The 20550-nt window shown below is 43.4% G+C and overlaps 1 protein-coding gene across 2 annotated transcripts in view; it reads left to right on the forward strand.

Annotated features, from left to right (window-relative positions):
* The first annotated feature begins 5083 nt into the window (after window positions 1-5083).
* The window catches only part of IST1 (IST1 factor associated with ESCRT-III), a 30449-nt gene continuing 14982 nt past the window's right edge, over window positions 5084-20550 (forward strand). The window contains exon 1 of one of the 2 annotated variants that reach the window (XM_079800331.1): window positions 5084-5278. The gene's annotated coding sequence lies outside the window, so the exon portion shown is untranslated. Of the gene's footprint in view, window positions 5279-5343; window positions 5953-20550 lie in introns of those variants that run through there. The other variant, XM_079800330.1, reaches the window with a different exon arrangement.

Genomic DNA, 20550 nt, shown 5'->3' on the forward strand with positions numbered 1-20550 from the left:
TCCTGTGCTCTAGAACTGCCTCAGGTGTTGTGATTCAGGGTTATAATGAGATAAGGGAAATTATAAAAAAAAATTAGTTTATTTTTCCTCTACTCTCATCTACACTTGTTCTGTACCCAAAGACTTTCATTAATCATGGATTTTTTTAATTTTACTTTCCCAATCTACTCAGATAGGTATGCTATTATTTTGCCACTTTATATTAACTTTCCCTTTAAATATTTTCCTAAGCTGTTTTATATTTATTGGCTTCTACAATGACCTTGTTAGGGCTTTACGTTACAATAGTATTGGTAGGATAACTTAAAGGACTTGATTAAAAATGTATTAAATAAGATATAATTCATATACCATGGAATTTATCCTTTTTAAAAGTATTTTTTTTTTTTGTTGATTTCAGAGAGGAAGGAGAGAGAGAGAGAGAGAATGACAGAGAATCATTTATTGGCTGCCTTCTACACACCCCACACTGGGGATTGAGCCCACAACCTGGGCATGTGCCCTGACCAGGAATTGAACTGTGACCTCCTGGTTCATAGGTTGATGCTCAACCACTGAAACACATCAGCTGGGCTTAAAATGTATAGAATTCAGTGGTTTTTAGTATATTCACAAGGTTGTGCAACATTATCAGTATCTAATTTTAAAATGTTTTCATCACCTCAAAAAGAAACTCCATAGACATTAACAGTTACTCTCCAATTCTTCCTCCCTCCCCCACCCCCAACCCCTGGCATCCATTAATCTAGTTTCTGTCTCTGTGGATTTGCCTATTCTGGACATTTCACGTAAATGGAATCATCCAATATGGGGCCTTTTGAGTCTGGCTCCTTTCACTTAGCACAGTGGTTAGCAAACTGAGACTCTCGAGCCACATGCGGCTCTTTGGCTCCTTGAGTGTGGCTCTTCCACAAAATACCACGTGCGGGCGCGCATGTACAGTGCGATTGAAACTTTGTGGCCCATGTGCAAAAGTCAGTTTTTGGCTCTCAAAAGAAATTTCAATCGTTTTACTGTTTGATATTTGGCTCTGTTGACTAATGAGTTTGCCGACCACTGACTTAGCATAATGTTTTTGAGAATCATCCATGTTATAGTATATCATAGTGTCCGTATCTCATCCCTTTCTATAGCCAAATAATAGCGTTCCATTGTATGGATATACAGTACCACATGTTACTCCCATTCATCAGTTGATGGATATTTATGTTGTTTCTACTTTTTGACTATTCTGAATAATGTTGTGAACATTTGTGTATAATTTTTATGTGAATATATGTTTTTAATTTTCTCAGGAGTGGAATTTTTGAATCATAGGGTAACTCTATGTTTGACTTTTTAAAAAAAGGATATATTCTATTGATTTTTAACAGAGAGGAAGGGAGAGGGATAGAGAGTTAGAAACATTGATCAGCTGCCTCCTGCACACCTACTGGGGATGTGCCCGCAACCAAGGTACATGCCCTTGACCGGAATCGAACCTGGGACCCTTCAGTCCGCAGGCCAACGCTCTATCCACTGAGCCAAACCGGTCAGGGCTATGTTTGACTTTTTAAGGAATTGCCAAACTGTTTTCCCAAGTGCCTGCATCATTTTATATACCTACCAACAATATATGAGAGGTCCAATTTCTCCATATCCTGGGCTACACTTGTCTTTTTCCATTATAGCCATCACAGTGGTGTGAAGTGATATCTCAGTTTTGATTTGCATTTCCCTGATAACTAACGATGTTGAACATCTCATGTGCTTTTGACCATTTGGAGAATGTCTATATCAATTCTATGCCCCTTTTAAAATTGGGTTGTCTTTTTATTTTTGTTTTATAAGAGTTGTTTTTTAATATTTTGGATATTCGACCCTTTTAGGATATGTTTGCAAAAATGTTCTTCTATTCTGTAGGCTGTCTTTTTTCTTTCTTGAGAGTCTCCTTGGAAGCACCAAAGTCTTGTATTTATATGAAATTCAATGTATATATTTTTTGGTTGCTTGTGAGTTAGGTGTCATTTCTAAGAAATAGTCATGAAGATTTACACCTATTGTTTCTTCTCAGATCCATTTTGAGTTAACTTTGTGTAAGTGTGAGGAAATATGGTACCACTTTATTCTTGCATGTGGGTATCTAGTCTTACCAGCACTGTTTGTTGAAGTCTACTCTTCCCCCATTGAATTATCTTATCCTTGTTGACAGATCAATTGGCCACAAATGTATGGGGTTTATTTCTGGACTTACAATTTTATTCCATTTATCTATATGTCTGTCATGCCAGTATCAGTCTTTTTTGTTTGTATGTTTGTTTTTGGACAGAAGAAGCTGTCTTTAATTGGGTGGCATGGGTTTTATTGGTCATACAGTCTTGATAAGAACCTCATATTTTAAGGAGATAAACTTTTGAGTTTATATTTAAAATTTAGAATTATGTTTTCATTCCTTTGAATTCATTTAAGGAAAAATAAAGTTTTCTAAGATGATTACAATGATAAATATCATGAAACAATGTGACATTAAAACCCAAATATGTGAACCCAAATCAGAATAACTGATTTAGCCCTAGCCGGTTTACTCAGTGGATAGAGCGTCGGCCTGCAAACTGAAGGGTTCCCGGTTCAATTCAGGTTAAGGGCACTTGCCCAGGTTGCAGACTCAATCCCGTGTGGGGTGAGCAGGAGGCTGAAAGTATATGATGTCAATCAAGTCTCAAGATCTGGGTTCAAGATTAGATCCTGGAATTTATACTGTTGACCTTGGATTGGTGACTTTACAGCTCTCAGCTCAACTTTCCTCCTATAATAACTAAAAATCATTTCTGATCTACATCTGCTTCATAGGGATGTGTGAGCCTCAAATTAAGGTGATGTGTTTGTAAGTACCCTGTAAACAGCAAAATGGCAGAGATAGTTAATATTTGTGTATGGCCCTAATTCGTAATGTTATCTGAAGAATCATTCCATAGATCCTCTAAAAAATGCTCTTGATTTTTTTTTTTCCTTAGGTCTTAGGAAGATAGATGTCTAGAGCAGTTCCTATTATGTTTTATATTCTTTAGCCTAAAAGCTCTCTGAGATTTTCCCCTTTCTAAATGTTAGTACTTTAAAAAAAAAAAAAAGGCAAATTACTCTTTGCCCATCATCTTTCCCTTCTCTCTTACACAATGTGTAATACTTTCTTCTATTGCAGGAGTCAGCAAGTGCTTTCTGTAAAGTGCCAGACAGTAAATATTTTAGACTTTGTGGGCAACATAGGGTTTTGTCACATATCCCGTCCCACCCTCCCTTTTCTTTTGCAACCCTTTAACATGTAAAAATCATCCTTAGTTGGAGGGGCTGTACAAAAACAGGCCCGAGATTTTGTCTGTAGACCTGTTATGGACTCCTATTTTTCTGGGTTCAAGCAGGTTTTAGTTAGTTTCAGCCACTAGTTATAATAATGTTCACAAAAAAGTGTCACTGGTTAATTAAACAAAGAAATGTTGTGTGTTACTCTTTACCCTAAAGCAAAACAGGACTTTCAAGTGAAACAGTGTGAGTCAGGTTTTTTTTTTTTTTTTTTTTTTTTTTTTTTTAAATATTTTATTGATTTTTCACAGAGAGGAAGAGAGAGGGATAGAGAGCTAGAAACATCGATGAGAGAGAACCATCGATCAGCTGCCTCCTGCACACCCCCCACCGGGGATGTGCCCGCAACCAAGGCACATGCCCTTGACCGGAATCGAACCCGGGACCTTTCAGTCCGCAGGCCGACGCTCTATCCACTGAGCCAAACCGGTCCTGGCAGGTTTTTTTTTTTTGTTTGTTTGTTTTGGCATATGTTTGGCATCTGAATAAAACTGGTCTGTTCACCTAGGGACAGAGATACTGTTTTGAATGCACATTGATGTATTATAGAATCTAAATAATTAGAAAGGGCAGGACACAGGTGATGATTGCTAAATCCAAGCCACTGCTGAGCAGGAAGAAATTTTTCTAAATGAATCATGTCATTTCTAGCAAGACAGGGCTCAAAGACACTTTTCACTCATCTTTACTTTCATTGTTTGAACAAAGTGGCAGTAATGTCAAGGATTCCAAAAGTCATCTAAACACAATGTGCTACTGAGGGCATGGAAAAATAGGAACTCTCATACATTGGTGGTAGTGGTGTAAACTGACACTTCCTCTTTGAAGGGCGACTTGGCATTATCTCTTAACATTAAAAATATGCCTACCCTTTGACCCAGTACTTCTGCTTCTGGGAATTTACTCAGTAAGTACAATCCATGCAGACAAATACCTAGTCATTGCAGCATTGCTTTTAGAGGCAAAATACTGGCAATAGCCTAAAGGCCACCAATATAGCAATATGTAAGTTTGGAATAATATATATTCCAAAAAAGTAATAATGGCATGGAAAGTGTTACATAGGTCTCTCATTTTATTGTACCCTGTTAGTAAAACAATAAACATATTTATACTTTTAAAAACCGAAATGAAGGTATTGAATTCAGTCCCTTTCATTCTTTTAAATTAAATGAGGAATAGAATCAGAATATAGTTATTGTTGGGACATTGGCTTAGTCAAGTAGTTTCTGGAAGAAAACTATCATTTCCCATGTAGATATAGATAGCCTAGTATACGTACACATACATGTACACACACAGGTACACACACTTTGTTTTCTTAAGTATTTGGAAGTAAGTTGCAGACACCATGACCCGTCACTTCTACATAGTTCACCATGCGTCTCAACTACATTATAACCATTACACCAATTGTCTCAAAAATACCTTTTAGTTAGTTTGAATCCATATCTAACAGGATCCATACACATTACATTTGGTTGCTATGTCTCTAAGTCTCTAAATTCGAGCAGTTCGCCCTCACTTTTATTTTTTTAATGACATTATCTTACTGCAGACGGCTTAATTTATATATGCACTTATTTATTGCACCCCCTCCCCCCCCACATTTAAAAGGAACCAAATACCATGAAGTTCCAGTTTCTGGAACCTGGTTTTGTTTAGAAATACTTTCAGTGTTATAAAGGCAATTATTTCTAAATTCCTGTAAACCTCACACGGTAACGCGTAGTTTCATTCCTATCACATGACCGCATGGCAACGTCGCGAACCACAAAGTTGGAGTCGGTCGAGGCAGCCTCTACGGCAGGGGGCAGGACGCCTCCTTCCCGGAGCCTGGAGTCCAGCCAGCCCCTTCCTACGCTAACCCGAGAAAGAATAGTTTTAAAGTTGGAAACAAAGAAAACGAAGTGAAAAAGTTTCCTCTGAACCCAGAGATAAGGTAAATTCCCCGAGAATGCGGTGCTGAGGAAAGACACCCCCGAAATCAGACAGACGGTAGAGGTTCTGGTTGGAAGAGCCTTCCGATCGGGGTTAGGAGCCGGGCAGGGGTGTCCGTGCGTAAACGGAGAGGAGGCGGGCGCCCCGGGAGGGTGACGGGCCGGACGAGCAGGTGAAGGGTCGAAATCGGCTCGGTTGTTCCACTCGAAGGAAGACCCGCCCTCAGAGCGAGAGAAGGGAGCAAACATCTGGGTGAAAGGCGGGACTGAGCCGGTTTTTCCAGGGAGCGGAACCACCCGGAACAAGGTGCGCGCCGCGAACCCCGAGGCCAGCTCCGCGGCGCACCGGGCGAGAGCGGCGGAACCCCCGGCGCGCCCCGCAGGTGACTCAGGTCCGTACTCAGGGGGCGTGACGGGACGCAGCACGCCGCAGCCTCCGCCGCGGGAAGTAGTCCCCGGCCGCGCTGGTTCCTCTGGGAGCCGGGCGTGGAGTCCCGACGTTCACCGGCCGGGAGCGCGAGCGCTCAGCCAATCGCTGGGCGGGAGAGCGCGTCGGCTCGGCCCGCGGATCCCTCCGCCGCGTTGGCTGTGCTGAGGCCGAGGGAGCCGCCATTTTGGATGCTGGAGCTTGATTCCGGAGTCCGTCTGTGCCGTGTTCACGCCTGGTTTCGGTCCGGTGAGTCTGGCACCCCCTGCGCCAAGGGTCTTTGTTTCCCTCCTGGCGCTGCGGCCGGGATTCAGAAGTCCCCAGCCCCGGGTTCAAAGGGCCTTGACGTGGCTGGTGAGGAGAAAGGGAAGGGTAGTGGATGTGGGGGTCAGGCCGGAGGTCAGGCCCGAGGGGCTGCGGCGCGGGGCCGGGGGCGTGACACGGTCGCGGGCTGCTTGGGGGATCTCCGGTCCGGGATCCTTGAAGCCGCCAAACTTTCTTGTTGTCCCTGTCTGTCCCGAGGCGTCTCTCCCCGGGGGCGGAAACGCCGCGGCCCGGGCTCCGGTGCCCGTCGGGGAAAGGGCTCGGTCTGCACTTTTCGGCACCGAAAAGCGGCGTCCCTTCCCCAGGTCCTCGGGCTCGGAAAGACCTCGGGAAGGTTGTGTCTCCAGTGTCCGCGAAGGGTCGGTCCGCCTCGAGCCCGGCGGCCTCCTGCACTGGTTCTGGGCGGCCCGGAGCGGGGGCCCCTTTGGCTGGAGGAAGTCGCCTTTTTCTTTAGCTGAAGCCGGCGGCGGCCGCGGCCCCCGTCCCCAGAGCCCCGCCGTGGGATGGGAGAGCTTGGGAGGAGCCGGTGGCCCTGTCCTGGCCCCGCTCCTCTTCCGGGGCGCTGAACTCGACCCACGTGAACTTCCCAGGGAACGGGAGACGAGAGCGTCTCCTGTTTAATAATTAGGTGACAGGAAAGACACAGCAGAGCCATGTTCACTCTCTGGAGCAGTAAAGGGAACATTAAGAGCTGGTCTCAACGCTTATTGGGAATTGTATTTTTTTTCTGTTACGCTTACGTCTTTATTTTTAACTTTGAATTGCGAAAATGTCAAGCAGAACAGAAGTAAAGAGTAGAATGAATTCCCTCATCCAGCTTCAACAACAACCCATGTTGGGCTGTTGGGGGAAAAGTCCCAAAAGTCCACATTCAGGATTGATTCCGAAGAAATGACCCGTAGGGGCTTATTCAGATTGGTAAGCGCTTTCATAGGAGAAACTTACTGCGTGGGCCGAGCAGCTGTGTGTTCCCGGTGGTGGCTGCTGGGGAAGAAATCCACACCCTCCCGGGACAGGGTTTCTTTTTTGTAGGGGTTTAGTAGTAAAAGCAAACGGTGGGTAAGTCGCATAGACCACCAGGAAGAACAATGCATTTCTAAGTTAACAGATAGTGTCAGGCAGTTTTCCCCACTCTGTCCATTCATTAGCCTCATTCCTGGGTCCCGGCGTTTGGGCGGCATTCTGGCTTTCTGGGGAGTCAGCCACGCCTGAGGCTGCAGAGAGGTAAATAATCACCGAAGGTTAAACCAGGAGCCCAACATTTCCCAGACGCTGGAGCTCTGTTTCATTTCTGAGTTAGTTCCCCTACAAGGGCCAATCTTGTTTCATTTATAAATACTGTTAAGTATTTAATAAACTAATTGTTGATATATGTGCACCCTCTCCACTCCCCCAAGTAGAACCTTTTGATTTCTGTACTTACAAACCAATAGCCCACAGGAAATTTGCTTTTTGTTTTGTTTTACGGGGTCCTCAGAACCGCATCTTCTGGGATAGAAGGACTTGGTATATCTTTTTAAAAAATATATATATTTTTATTGATTTCAGAGAGGAAGGGAGAGGGAGAGAGAGAGAGAGAGAGAGAGAGAGAGAGAGAGAGAGACATCCATGATGCGAGAGAATCATGGATCTGCTGCGTCCTGCACGTCCCCTACTGGGGATTGAGCTGGAAACCTGGCAATGTGCCCTTGACCCAAATCGAACCCGGGACCCTTCAGTCCGCAGGCGGATGCTTATCCACTGAACCAAACCACAAAGGGCAGTATTTCTTTTTATTAGAGAATAAAAGTGTTTTGAAGCCTCAATATTAGTATTACATTTTAAAGGCACCTGGTTTAAGCCCTCTCTTTTTTAAAGTTGTGTTACTGATTTGTCCAAATTATTTGTTTTAATTCCTGTCTTCCTGTGGCTCTGCCTTCTAAATGATCAGGAACTCCAGAATCCCCAACTCTAGTCTACTTAATTTAAGCTCTCATTCTTTTAAAATCACTCTCAATTACATGTAGCCTATTCTGATTTAAAAATGAAACTGGGAAACAGTATAGTCTAATAAAAATTTAAAATACAGGAAAAGTAGTAAGCACATGAAAACTAATTTCAGCATTTTATGACAAACATCAAAAGGTTGAGGAATTAATTAAAAATGATTATGCATGCCGAAACCGGTTTGGCTCAGTGGATAAGAGCGTCGGCCTGCGGACTGAAAGGTCCCAGGTTCGATTCTGGTCAAGGGCATGTACATTGGTTGCGGGCACATCTCCGGTGGGGGGTGTGCAGGAGGCAGCTGGTCTATGTTTCTCTCACATCGATGTTTCTCTCTCATTGATGTTTCTAGCTCTCTATCCCTCTCCCTTTTAAAATATATTTTAAAAAATGATTATGCAGTGGAATATAGGCAGTCATTAATAGGTTTTAAAGACTGTAACAGATGTGATATTAAGTGGTAAAAGGATTCGGTGGTGCTCAGAGCCCATGATTACAACATTGTAAAAACTAGATTATGTAAGTTAGTGGAATTTTTAAAAAGTTATTTTAAGTTAAACTTCCTACTAATTAACATAATAAATGAGTGACAGCTTTGTACTAAGTACTGTGGTAGGCAGTGTGAGAATAACAATGAAACCTATAGTGATTATAGGCTATACAGGAGTTATACTGATTGTATACAGTTGAAGTTCTCCAATGTGGTTGAAAAAATTAAAGTAGGGGGAAGGATGCAAAGCTTACCAACAACATTTTATTTAGCCTAAAACACATAAAAGTGAATTTATCAGCTAATCTTTAGATGATGAGCAAGACCTTTCCTTTGATTATGGGTCTGTTGACTGAATAGAAATGAAATAGTGCTTGTGTACACATAACACTTTCTGTGTACCAGGCACTGTTCTAAATTCTTTACACATTTTCTTTAAATTCTCATACCAGCTTTATGAGTTATGAAGGTTCATATAATATTGATGCTATTTAAAAAAATGTTTGATAGAATTTCCTTAAATGTTTAATAGAGAAGCTACTGGGGCCTGGATTTTCTTGTGGAATTGTTCTTAATTTTAGGTTCAATTTTTGTAATGTATATGGGACAAATTATATTTTTTATTTCCTTTTGTGAATTTTGGTAAATTGAGTTTCTAAGGGGTTTGTCATTTTTGTCTTTGTTGAATTATAGATATAAATTGGTGATAATGTCCCCTTTTAATGCCTGTAGGATCTGTAGTGATATCCTTTTTTTTTATGTTGGATACTGATAATTTGTGGGTTTGTGGGGGTTTTTGTCAGATTTATAAAAAAATTCTTGATCTTTTCAAACATACAGCATTTGGTTTCATTGATTTTTCTCTATTTTTACTCTCTTCCATTTCACCAGTTTTTGCCTTGTTTTTTGTTGCTGTTAATCCTCATCCAAGGATATTTTTCCATTGATTTTTTAAAATAAATCTTTATAGTTCAGATTATTACAATTGTTCCTCTTTTTCCCCCCTCAGAGCTCCCCTCCACCCGGTTCCCACCCCACCCTCTGCCCTTAACCCCCCCTCCCACTGTCCTCATCCATAGGTGTATGATTTTTGTCCAGTCTCTTCCCGCACCCCCCACACTCCTTTCCCCCGAGAATTGTCAGTCCACTCCCTTTCTATGCCCCTGATTCGATTCTATTCACCAGTTTATTCTGTTCATCAGATTTTTTTTTTGTACTTTTTAAAAAATATATTTTATTGATTTTTTACAGAGAGGAAGAGAGAGGGATAGAGTCAGAAACATCGATGAGAGAGAAACATCGATCAGCTGCCTCTTGCACACCCCCCACTGGGGATGTGCCTGCAACCAAGGTACATGCCCTTGACCGGAATCGAACCCAGGACCCTTGAGTCCGCAGGCCGACGCTCTATCCACTGAGCCAAACCGGTTTCGGCTGTTCATCAGATTTTTTATTCACTTGATTTTTAGATCCACTTGATAGATATGTATTTGTTGTTCATAATTTTTATCTTTACCTTTTTCTTCTTCTTCCTCTTAAAGAATACCTTTCAGCATTTCATATAATACTGGTTTGCTGGTGATGAACTCCTTTAGCTTTTTCTTATCTGTGAAGCTCTTTATCTGACCTTCAATTCTGAATGATAGCTTTGCTGGGTAGAGTAATCTTGGTTGTAGGTTCTTGCTATTCATCACTTTGAGTATTTCTTGCCACTCCCGTCTGGCCTGCATAGTTTCTGTTGAGAAATCGGCTGACAGTCGTATGGGTGCTCCCTTGTAGGTAACTAACTGTTTTTCTCTTGCTGCTTTTAATATTCTCTCTTTGTCTTTTGCTCTTGGCATTTTAATTATGATGTGTCTTGGTGTGGTCCTCTTTGGATTCCTTTTGTTTGGGGTTCTCTGTGCTTCCTGGACTTGTAAATCTATTTCTTTCACCAGGTGGGGGAAGTTTTTGGTCATTATTTCCTCAAATAGGTTTTCAGTATCTTGCTCTCTCTCTTCTTCTGGCACCCCAATAATTCGGATGTTGGTACGCTTGAAGTTGTCCCAGAGGCTCCTTACACTATCTTCATATTTTTGGATTCTTTTTTCTTTTTGCTTTTCTGGTTGGGTGTTTTTTGCTTCTTTGTATTTCAAATCTTTGACTTGATTTTTGCGATCCTCTAGTCTGCTGTTGGATCTCTGTATATTATTTTTTATTACAGTCAGTGTATGCTTAATTTCTAGTTGGTCCTTTTTCATATCCTCGAGGATCTCGCTAAATTTATCGGCCTTTTCTAGAAAATTCTTGAAAAACCTTATAACCGTGGTTTTGAACTCTATATCCAGTCGTTTGCTTTCCTCCATTTTTTTCATTTGTGACCTGTTTCTTTGTCTCCGCATTTTTGCTGCTTCCCTAAGTTGATAGAGTGGCTTTGTGTGCTAGGTGTCCTATAGGGCCCAGTGGCTCGGCCTCCCCAGTTACCTGAGGTGGATACTCTTGGTGCACCCCTTTGTGGGCTGTGTGCACAGTCTTATTGTAGTTAAGCCTTGATTGTTTGGTATCACTGGGAGGAATTGACCTCCAGGCCAATTGGCTGTGAGGATCAGCTGTGTCTACGCTGGGAGAACTTCTGTGCTGGAGACACCCTTATGAGACAAGACTTGCAAAAGCCTCTGTGCTCAGCTTGGATGGGGTGGAGTCTCAGGGTGGAGCAGACAGCAATGGCTTCCCGTCAGCCCTGCCCTGAGAGGCCCCTGGGTCTCAGTGTCCCGCGGTAATCGCTGCAAGCACCTCAGAGAAAGCAGCCCTCGAGTTTCGCCTGCTGCCAGACAGTCCAGTTTCTCCCCGAATGAGTCTGGGTCCCCAGAGTCGCGCCCGGAACTGGAGTTCAGAGCCATCGGGAGCTTTTGTCTCCCTCCTGTTTGAGAAAGCCAGCCACGCACTCGTTGCCAGCCCTCTCCGCGCGCGTGCATGCTTCGGTACCTCTGCCTTCTGCAGTTCCTCTGAGTCTCAGTGTGCTTTTCTCTTTCCTGACAGTCCAGTTTCTCCCCGAATGAGTCTAGGTCCCCAGAGTCTCGCTCGGAACTGGAGTTCAGAGCCGTCGGGAGCTTTTATCTCCCTCCCGCTTGAGAAAGCCAGCTGCATACTTAGTTGCCAGCCCTCTCCGCACGCGCTTCGGTACCTCTACCTTCTGCAGCTCCTCTGAATCTCAGTGTGCTTTTCTCTTTCCTTCTAGTTGTAGAATTTCCACTCAACCAGCCTTCCTGTGGTTCTGGATGATGTCCATTTTGTCTTTTAGTTGTAGTTTTGAAATGGTTGTGCGAGACAGCAGTTTAGGTGTTTACCTATGCCACCATCTTGGTTTCTCCCTCCATTGATTTTTTTTTTCTGGAGAGAGTGGAAGGGACGGGTAGAGGCAGAGAGAAGGAAACATGGATGTGAGAGAGACACATCAATTGGTTGCTTCCCACACATGTCCTGACCAAGGCCAGGGATCGAGCCTGCAACTGAGGTATGGGCCCTTCAGTCAGTGGGCTGACACTATCCACTGAGCAAAACCGACTGGGGCTTGCCTTGGTTTTATTTTGTTTACATTAGGTTAATTTTGCTCTTTTTATGGTTCCTTATGGTGGACCTTAGGTTACTAATTTGAGACCTTCTTTTTTAATACAAACATTTAGTGTTATAAATTTCTCCCCAAGCTTTAGCTAGATTTTACAAATTTTGATGTTTTATATATATATATATATAGTTAAATATACTTTTATTGATTTCACAGAGGAAGGGAGAGGGAGAGAGATAGAAACCCAGGGGGATCAAGCCGGAAACCCAGGAATGTGCTCTGAACCAGGAATTGAACTGATTCATAGATCAATGCTCAACCAATGAGCAACATAGGCCTGGCAAATTTTGATGTTATATTTTAACTAGAGGCCCGGTGTGCCAGTGCACGATTGGGGCTGGGGAGGGACCACGGGAGGACTCCAGGGTGTGTCCAGCCCATCTCGCCCAGTCCCGATTAGTGGGACCCCAGCAAGCTAACCTATTGGTCAGAGTGTCTGCCCCCTGGTGGTCAGCTCTCATCATAGTTGCTGGTCAAACAGTCGAATAGTTGCTTAGGCTTTTATATACATATAGATTTTCCTTTTTTAAAATATATTTTTATTGATTTCAGAGAGTAAGGGAACGAGAGAGAGAAAAAGAGTTATTGGTTGGCTGCCTCCTGCATGCCCCACACTGGGGATCAAGCCATCAACTCTGGCACCGGGATCAGACTGTTACCTCCTGATTCATAAGTTGACACTAAACCACTGAGTCATGCCAACTGGGCTTAATTTTTATTTTCTTGCAGTTCAAACCTTTAAAACAATTTTTATGCTTGCAACTTCCCCTTTGACCCATAGATTATTTGTGTTGTTTAATTTTCAGGTGTTTGGTAATTTTCTGTTACGTTTCTTGCTAGTGATTTCTAGTTTAATTGTATTATGGTTAAAAAAACATACTATGACTTTAGTTCTATTTAATTTAAGGTTTGTTTTATTCACAGGATATAGTCTGTATTTATGAATGCTCTGTGTGCATTGCTGTGTTGGGTGGAGTATTCTATAAATGTCAGATTCAGTCAGTTGGTGGTAGTGTTCGGTTCTTATTTAAGGTTTGTTTTATGACCCATGATATGGTCTATATTCATGACTGTTTCATGTGCATTGATCTGTTGGGTAGAGTGTTCTGTAAATGCCAGTGAGATATAATTAGTTGTTCGTAGTGTTCATTTCTACATCTTTGGTGATATTGGTGTCTGCTAGCTTGATCAATTATGAGGGAGGTACTTTGAAGTCTTCAACTATAATTAGAGATTTGTTTATTTCTAGTTTTCTACCTGTCAGTTCTTCATGTATTTTGAAGTTGTGTCATGTATAGTGAATGTTATGTACATTCACTATTAGGATTGTTACATTTTCTTAGTGAATTCACCCTTTTTTCATTATACAGGGTGTCCCAAAAAATGTGTACACATTTTGAATAATTATTCCAGTTGGTTAAATCTGAAAAGAAAGAAACCATCTATTGAACTATCAAAAAATATATGTGTATACATTTCTGGGGACAAAAAAATATATAATGTTCCTTTGTATTCCTGTTTTTTCCTGGCTCTGAAGTCTACTTTGTTTAACATTAATATAGTCCCTCCAATTTTCTCTTTTATTGAGGTATAATCTATAATAATAAAAGCATAATATGCTAATTAGACCGGACGTCCTTCCAGGTGAAGCTGGGGCTGCGAGGGAAGCCCGGGTTCCGGGTGCCAGAGGGAAGCTGGTGCCAGCAGCTGGGGGAAGGAAGGCCTACTCTTGCACAAATTTCATGCATTGGGCCTCTAGTTAACATATAATGACATACTAGTTTCAGGTATACAACATAATGGTTTGATATTTATACATATTGCAAAATGACCACCATAGTAAATGTAGTTAATTTCTGTCACCATACATAGTTACAGATTTTTTTTTTAAAACTTACTCTCTTAGCAACTTTCAAATATGCAATATGGTATTAGCTATAGTCACTATACATTATATCCTCATTACTTATTTATTTTATAACTGGAAGCTTGTACCAAAATGGGTGGAGAGGTCAAAAGATACAGACTTTCAGCCTTTTTTTATTAGTGTTTGCATGATATACCTTTTTTTAAAAAAATACTTTTAACTTACCTATATTATTATATAGAAGTGAGTTTTTTGTTAACAGTATAGTTGGATCATTTGGGGGGCCATTCTGACAATCTGTGTCTTTTAATTGTATTTACACCATTTCTATTTAGTTATTATTTTAAGTATTTTTAAAAATTGATTTCAGAGAGGACGAGAGAAGGGGAGAGAGACACATCATTGATGAGAAAGAATCATTGATAGGTTGCCTCCTGCACACTCTCTACTGGGGATCGAGCCCGCAACCCAGGCGTGTGCTATGGAAATCGAACCATGACTTCCTGGTTCATGGTTTGAGGCTCAACCACTGAGGCCGAACATAAAAATAATAATAATTATTTTTAAAAAAAATATTTTTCATTGATTTCAGAGAGGAAGAGAGAGAAACATCAATGATGAGAGAATCATTGATTGGCTGCCTCCTGCATGGCCCTCATTGGGGATCGAGCCCGCAACCCGGGCATGTGACCTTGGCCAGAATCGAACCTGGGACCCTTCAGTCCACAGGCCGATGCTCTCTCCACTGAGCCAAACCGGCTAGGGCATAATTATTATTTTTTTAATCCTCACTTGAGGACATGTTCATTGATTTTGTTGCTGTTGTTAGAGAGACTGGGGGCGGGGGGGGGGGGGAACGGCGGGAAGAGAGAACGAAACATATTGATTTGAGTAACATCGATCTGTTGCTCCCATACCATACTTGCCTCGACTGGGGTAGTGATGGTATGTTGCAGGTCAAACTTGGTCCTTTCGTTGTATGAGATGATGCTCCAACCAACTGAGAAACACCAGCCAGGGCTCTATTTAATTATTTATATACCTAGAGGCCTGATGCATGAAATTTGTGCAAGAGTAGACCTTTCTTCCCCTGGTTGCCGGCACTGGCTTCCCTCTGGCCGCTGCAGGCACCTGGGACTCGAGCTTCCCTCCAGCCCTGGCTTCATCTGGAAGGACGACTGGTCTAATTAGCATATTATCCTTTTGTTATTATAGATTACTAGTGTACTTGAACATAGGCCTATCATTTTATTGTCTTGTTTGTACCTTTTTTCATTTCTGTTTCTGCTTCCCTGCTATTTTTGGGTTATTTGAACACTTGAGAGTTCCAGTTTAAAATCTGTTGCATTTTTTAGTATATGTTTTGTATAGTACGTTTTACTATAGGGGTTACAATAGACATACTTAACTTTTCACAGTGTACTTAGAGCTAATATTTTACCACTTTTTGTGCAATATAGAAATATCACACTGGCCAGGGCTGAGTTTATTCTTATGTATGGTGTAAGTTGGTGATCCAGTTTCTTTTTTTTTTGCACGTATCTGTCCAATTTTCCCAACACTAATTTATTGAAGAGACTGTCTTGACTCTATTGTATGTTCTTGCCTCCTTTGTCAAATATTAATTGAGTGTAATGGCTTAGGTCGATTTCTGGGGTCTCTTTTCTGTTCCATTGGTCTATTATGCCTGTTCTTCTGCCAGTACCTGGCTGTTTGATTAAGGTGTCTTTGTAGTATAATTTTATATCTGGTACTAGCGTTCCCGTTGCAGGAAAAATCCTGCAATAGGGTTTCCTGCTGCACTCTACCCCACCCTGCCTGCTCTCCTCCCTTGTCCCCCGCCCCGCGATCTCCGCCAGCCCCCCTACTTTTCTAACTTCTCCGCCAGCCCGCTCTCCTTCCTTCTTCCCTGGCCCCGCCTCCGCTCTTCCCTTCTCCCCCGGCCCCGCCTCCGCTCCTCCCTTCTCCCCTGGCCCCGCCTCCGCTCCTCCCTTCTCCCCCGGCCCCGCCTCCGCTCCTCCCTTCTCCCCCGACCCCGCCCCTTCTACCCCGGCCCCGCCTGCTCAACTTCCTTCTCCCCCGGCCCCGCCTCCGCTCCTCCCTTCTCCCCCGGCCCCGCCTCCGCTCCTCCCTTCTCCCCTGGCCCCGCCTCCGCTCCTCCCTTCTCCCCCGGCCCCGCCTCCACTCCTCCCTTCTCCCCTGGCCCCGCCTCCGCTCCTCCCTTCTCCCCCGGCCCCGCCTCCGCTCCTCCCTTCTCCCCTGGCCCCGCCTCCGCTCCTCCCTTCTCCCCCGGCCCCGCCTGCTCAACTTCCTTCTCCCCCGGCCCCTCCTGCTCAACTTCCTTCTCCCCCAGCCCCGCCTCCGCTCCTCCCTTCTCCTCCCCCCTGGCTTGCTTGCTTCTCTGCAGCTTTGCTCCCTTCTGCAGCTCTTGGCTTCTTTCTACGCTGTCGCAATATGCAAATTAGCCGCCATCTTTGTTTGGATAATTTGCATATTCATCCTGATTGGTTGATGGGCGTGGCTTGGCTGGTGGGCGTGGCTTGGTGTAGCGAAGGTGCGGTCAATTTGCATATTTGTCTATTATTAGATTAGATTGTTATACCTCCAACTTAGTTCTTCTTTCTCAAGATTGCTGTGGATATTTGGGGTCTTCTTTTGGTTCCATATATGTTTTTGGAGTATTTGTTTTAGATCTGTGAAATAATGCTGTTGCCTTATTTATCTTTTTATTTCCAGCAGCTAGCCATTGTCTGACATGCAGGTAATCAGTATACATTCTTGACTGGATTGTACATAATTCAGTATCACGGTACCCAGATATTCTGACATATAAACGCTATTGTGTACTGGAACTTGGCTAATTATTATTATTACTAGAGGCCTGGTGCACGGGATTCGTGCACTGGTGGGGGGCGTGGGCTGCAGAGATCGGCCCGCTGTGGGATCACTGCTCATCCCGTTCAGCCGAGCGGCTGTGAACCTGCTCCCGCTGCGGTAGCAGCTGTTCATCCCGGTCATTTGAGTGGCGCTCCCACTGTAGGAGTGCACTGACCTGTGTTGAGCGTCTGCCCCCTGTTGGTCAGTGTGTGTCATAGCGACTGGTTGACCAGTCCTTCTGGTCGTTCCGCCATTCAGTTGCTGGGCTTTTATTATATAGGATTTAAAAATATCTTTATTGATTTTAGAGTGGAAGGGGAGGGGGGAGAAAGAGAGAGAGAGAGAGAGAGAGAGAGAAACAGAGAAACATCCATGATGAGAGAGAATCATTGATCGGCTACCCCCTCCACGCCTCACACTGGGGATTGAGCTGGCAACCTGGGCATGTGCCCTGACCGAGAATCGAACCGTGACCTCCTGGATCATAGGTTGACGCTCAACCACTGAGCCACGCTGGCTGGGCAGTTAATTACTAAATGTAGTACAAAAACTTTGGGAGGCAAAAAAAAAAAGCTTCTGGAGACAATTTCACAAAAGGAAAATACATCTGATGTTTTCTATTAGTGGTATGCACAAGCAGATAATTACTGTCCTGGTGTTCTTCTTTATATTGGGTTTGGTTTGTCTACTGTTCATTTGCTTTAGTTTAGATATTACATATTTTGAGATTCAAGTTCAGAATTAGTTGAGAGAAATAAGAATTGTGCTGTTTACATATAGAATGCATGGTGGTATGTGCTAAAGTCTTGTGGGTGGAGAATAGAGTGGTTTTGTTGATTGTAACTCTACTGTTCAGTTAAAGTCTTGGTAAATAGACTTCTGTGGTCAAATTTTATAGAACAGCTTTTTTCCCCCTTGGACATTTTACCCTTTTGTTTATTTCTTTGCATGCGAGTAGATGTTAATGCTGTTTCTGTGATCTTAGACACTAGTTTTTTCCCCAAAAGGCTGATCTTACCTAATAAAATAGTAATATGCAAATTGACCACACATTCGCTACGCCCAAGCCATGCCCACCAGCCAAGGCCACGCCCACCAGCTAATCAGGGCGAGTATGCAAATTACCCAACAAAGATGGCGGTTAATTTACATACGCTGAGGGAGGGAGGAGTGAAGACTGACGACAACTTAGAAGGAAGAGGGAGGAAAAGCGGAAAGCAAGGTGGCTGCCAGAGGGAAAGCACGGGCGGAGCGCAGCGGGACGGGGCGCGGCGGGGCGGGGTGGAGTGCGGCGGGCGGCAGCGGCGCGCGGGTGCAGGTGTGGTGGCCACAACGGCTGTGGCAGCGGCAGTGCACGCGGCCGAAGCGGCCGCTTGCAGGATTGAATCCTGCAAATGGGCTACTAGTAATTTGAATAATTAGAGGGAGGTTATATTTTAAAATTTTAATTAAACTTATTGGGGTAACATGGGTTAATAGCATTATATAATTTTCCAGTGTACAATTTAAATTATATCATCTATATATTGAATTGTGTGCTCACCATCCAAAGTGTAGTCTCCTTCTGTCACCTTTACCCTCTTCAACCTCCCTGCACCCCCTTCTCTGGTAACCACTATACTGTTGTCTGTGAGTTTGTTTTCTATGTTTGTTGTTTTCTATCCCACATATGAGTGAAATCATATATTTTTTTTGTTCTTTTCCATCTGACTTATTTCACTGAGCATGATACTCTCAGGATCCATCCATGGCAGTATGCCATCCTTTTTAGGCTGAATTAGAGGCCCAGTGCACGAAATTTGTACACTTGGGGGGGGGTGCCCCTAAGCCTGGCCTGCACCCTCTCGCTCTGGAACCCCTCGGGATGTCCGCCTGCTGGTGGGATTGGGCCTAAGCCGGCAGTCAGGCATCTCTCTCTCAGTCTGGGACCCCTTGCTCCTTACCGCCTGCCTGCAGCAGAGGCGGGAGAGGCTCCTGCCACCGCAGCTGCGCTGGCCAGCCGTGAGCCCGGCTTCTGTGGGAGTGTACTGACCACCCTGGGGTCAGTGCGCGTCATAGCAACTGGTTGTTCTGCCATTCGGTCTGTTTGCATATTAGGGCTTTATTACATAGGGTAGGATAATATTCCATAGTATATATGTATCACCACATCTTCTTCATCCAGTTATCCATCAAAAGACACTTAGGTTGTTTCTATGTCTTGGCTACTGTGAATAATGCTGCAGTGAACATAGGATACATATATACGTATGTATGAATAAATGTTTTCAATTATTTTTTTTTCTTGGTAGATACACAGAAGAGGAATTGCTGGGCCATATGGTAGCTTTGTCTTTAGATTTTTGAGGAACCTCTATACCATTTTCCATAGTAGCTGCACCAGTTGACATTCCTACCAGCAGTGTATGAGGGTTCTTTTTATCCACATCTTCTCCAACACTTGTTATTTCTTGTCTTACTGATTATAGCCATCCTAACAGATGTGAGGTGGTGTCTCATTGTGGTTTTGATTTGCATTTCCCTTGGAGCTAGTGAAGTTGAACATCTTTTCATATATCTGTTGACCATTGGTATGTCTTGGGAAAAGCATCTGATCAGATTCTCTGCCCATTTTTTAATAGGATTGTTTGTGTTCTTGCTGAGTTGTAGGAGGTCTTTATACATTTTGTTTTATTTATTTCTCACCTGAGGAGTGAGGATATTTTTTTCATTGATTTTGAGAGAGAGTGGAAGGGAGGGAGGGTGAAGGGAAGGCGGGGGGGGGGGGGAGAGGGAGAGAGAGAGAGAGAGAGAGAGAGAGAGAGAGAGAGAGAAACATCAATGTGTGAGAGAGACATCTATTGGTTGTCCCCCTCACCCCCCCACTTGCGCCCTGACCGAGAAGGGAACCTACAAACCGAGGAAAGTGCCTTTAGCTGGGAATGGAATCTTCGACCCTTCCGACTGATGATGCTCTATTCACTGAGCCAAACTGGCCAGGGTAGGAGTTCTTTATATATTTGGCTATTAGCCCCATTTTGGAGGTATTGTTTACAGATATCTTTTGCCATTTGGTTGGTTGCCTTTTTGTTTTGTTCATGGTTTCTTTTGCTGTACAGAGCTTTTTAGTTTGATGTAGTCCCCATTCATTCATTTTTGCTTTTGCCTCCCTTGCCTTTGGGGTCAGGTTCACAAAAGCCTCTCTGACACCAAGGTCTGTAGATTGAGTACCTATGTTTTCTTCTAGGGATTTCATTGTTTTAGGTCTTTTTTTTTTAATTACTTTATTGATTAAGGTATCACATATTTGTCATCAACCCCTTCCCCCGTTCCCTTCCCAAACCCTCCCACACGCAAGCCCCCCTCCCCCTGTTGTCCGTGATCACTGGTTAGGCTCATATGCAAGTACACAAGTCCTTTGGTTGATCTATCTCCCTTGTCCCCACCCTCCCCTACCTTCCCTCTGAGGTCTGACAGTCTGATCTGTTCTTGTTCTTCAGTCTATGTTGTTCATCTTTTCCCTTAGGTCTTATTTAAGTCTTTAATCCCTTTTGAGTGTGGTGTCAAATAGCAGTCTACTTTCCTTCTTTTGCATGTGGCTTTCCAGTTTTTCCAACACCATTTATTGAAGAGGCTTTCCTTTCTCCATTGTATGTTTTTGGCTCATTTGTTGAAAATTGGTTGCCCTTACATATGTGGGCTAATTTCTGGGCTCCCAGTTAT

Source organism: Cnephaeus nilssonii (genome assembly GCF_951640355.1).
Source record: "Cnephaeus nilssonii genome assembly, chromosome: 20".
Taxonomy (NCBI): domain Eukaryota; kingdom Metazoa; phylum Chordata; class Mammalia; order Chiroptera; family Vespertilionidae; genus Cnephaeus; species Cnephaeus nilssonii.